Raw genomic sequence first — 3,132 nt, forward strand, 5'->3', positions numbered from 1 at the left:
TGAAGAACTACAACGGAAAGAGCGAAGACATTGAAAAGTTGAAGAAATTGAACAACTGAGGAATTTCAAAAAAGAGGAAAAACTCAAATTGAAGATTTTCAACTTTTGGTGGTGTCCTGACTCACCATATAAGAATGATGATTCCAGACACCACGTACAATTGTCGTAGGGCTCTAAGAATCAAATTCTTCGCTGATTTCTTCACACTTAGAGTGTTAGTTCATGTGTTGCACATCTAAGTCATCAATTTTGCATAAGTGTTAGTAGGTGTGTCCTTTTCAAAGGACATTCGAAGATTCTAGGATATTTAGCTCACATCGCAACTTGCTAAATCTCTTTTCATCCAAGGGTTTTGTGAAGATATCGGTTAGTTGTTCTTCAGTCGTCACAAGCTCAATAGAAATGTCGCCCTTACCCACATGATCATGAAGAAAATGATGACAAATCTGAATGTGCTTTGTCTTCAAGTGCTGAACTGGGTTATGGGCAATCTTGATGGCACTCTCATTGTCACAGTAGAGAGGCACATTCTTCATGTTGACGCCGTAGTCCTTCAGGGTTTGCTTCATCCATAGCAATTGAGCATAGCAAGAACCAGCAGCAATGTACTCAGCTTCAGCAGTAGACAGTGATACACAGTTCTTTTTCTTCGAGGACCAACGGACCAAGGATCGTCCGAGGAAATGGCATGTGCCTGATGTTGACTTGCTGTCCACACGATCACCAGCATAATCAGAGTCTGAATATCCAATGAGATCAAAAGCCGATCCCTTGGGATACCATAATCCAAGTGTTGGTGTGTGAGCTAGATATGGAAGAATATGCTTCACAGCCTTATGGTGTGATTCCTTCGGTGTAGCTTGAAATCGGGCACACATGCAAACACTAAGCATAATATCTAGCCTAGATGCACATAAATACAATAAAGAACCAATCATGGAGCGATATACCTTTTGATCGAAGTCAATACCATTTTCATTAGTGCATAGATGGCCATTTGTGGGCATAGGGATTTTGGCGCCTTTGCAATCTTGCATGCCGAGTTTCCTCAATACATCCTTGAGGTATTTCTCCTGAGATATGAATATGCCATTGCGCTGTTGACAAATTTGAAGACCTAAGAAGAATTTCAGTTCTCCCATCATAGACATTTCATATTCCTCCCTCATCATATAACCAAATTCGTCAGTGTAACGTTGGTCAGTACAGCCAAAGATGATATCATCAACATATATTTGGCACACAAACAATTCACCATCATAAGATTTAGTGAAAAGAGTTGGGTCAAGTGAACCGGGTTTGAAGCCTTTCTTCATGAGGAATTCCTTCAAAGTATCATACCATGCCCGGGGGGCCTGCTTGAGGCCATAGAGGGCCTTATTGAGTCTGAAGACTTTGTCAGGATGCTTTGGATCTTCAAAACCTGGGGCTTGAGCAACATATACTTCTTCCTCAAGCTTACCATTGAGGAATGCACTTTTCACATCCATTTGATATAAAGTGATATCATGATGGTTAGCATAAGCAAGTAATATGCGGATAGCCTCAAGTCTAGCAACAGGTGCAAAAGTTTAATCGAAATCAATTCCTTCAACCTGTGTGTAGCCTGGAGCTACAAGCCGTGCCTTATTCCCCACCACAAGGCCACTTTCATCTTGCTTGTTGCGGTAGATTCACTTTGTGCCGATGATATTGTGCTTGCAAGGATCTGGACATTTAACCAGTTCCCAGACGTTGTTGAGCTCGAATTGATGTAGTTCCTCTTGCATAGCTAGAATCCACTCAGGCTTCAGAAATGCTTCATCTACCTTAGTGGGCTCTGTGATAGAGACAAAAGCAAAGTGCCCACAAAAGTTAGACAGATGTGAATCTTTTGAGCGTGTGAGAGGACCTGGTGTGTTGATGTCGCTGATGATTTTCTCAATCTGCACTTCATTTGCAACGCGAGGATGAGCGGGTTGTCGTCGAGGAATTTGATCAGCATTTTCTTCAGCACCATTTTCCTCGGGTGCATCAGCATGACGCTCTTCACGTTCTGGAATGACTTCTTCAGCAGATTCTTTGGTAGGAATGACATCCTCAGTAGCATTGAACTTGATGGTTTCCTCAGGTGACTTTTCATCTAGCACAGGAGGTAGGTGCTCTCTTTGCGAGCCACTAGTTTCATCAAACCGCACATCTACAAATTCAACAACTTGTGGTGGACGTTGTTGAAGACTCTGTAGGTGTGCGAGTCCTTTCCGTAACCAAGCATAAAACCTTCATGTGCTTTCGGTGCAAATTTAGAATTGTGATGAGGATCTCTAATCCAACATTTAGCACCGAAGACTTTGAAATAACTCACATTGGGTTTCTTGTCAGTGAGGACTTCATATGCAGTCTTCTTGAAGAATTTGTGAAGATATACCTTGTTGATGATATGGTATGCAGTATCAATTGCCTCAGTCCAGAAATGACAAGGCGTCTTGTATTCATCAAGCATAGTGCATGCCATCTCAACAAGAGTCCTATTCTTGCGCTCCATGATGCCATTCTACTGAGGAGTATAATGAGCGGACAACTCATGAGTAATACCAAGTTCATCAAGATAGTCATCAAGACCAGTATTCTTGAACTCAGTCCCATTGTCACTTCTGGTGTGCTTTATCTTCACACTAAAGTTGGTTGAAGCCCTCGAGGAAAATCGTTTGAAGACTTCCTGCACTTCACGTTTGTAAGTGACAATATGCACCCATGTGTAACGAGAGTAATCATCAACAATAACAAAGTCATATAGATATCCTTCATTAGTGAATGCAGAATAATGATTAGACCAAAGAGATCCATGTGAAGCAATTCAAATGGTCGAGTGGTTGTCATGATGGTCTTCGCTGGATGCTTGGCCTTGGTCATCTTTCCAGCTTCACAGGCTCCGCACAAGTGATCCTTGAGGAACTTGACATTCTCAATGCCAATGACATGCTTCTTCTTCGCGAGCGTGTGCAAGTTCCTCATGCCATCATGACCTAGTCATCAATGCCATAGCCAGCCTTCTAAAGATCTTGCAAGTAGACATGTAGCTGGTTGTGGTCCTGTAGGGAAATCAACAATATACAGATGTCCTCTCCTAAAGCCTTCGAAGACTTTGGAATG

This window comes from Triticum dicoccoides, chromosome 2B (assembly GCF_002162155.2).
Source record: "Triticum dicoccoides isolate Atlit2015 ecotype Zavitan chromosome 2B, WEW_v2.0, whole genome shotgun sequence".
Lineage (NCBI taxonomy): Eukaryota > Viridiplantae > Streptophyta > Magnoliopsida > Poales > Poaceae > Triticum > Triticum dicoccoides.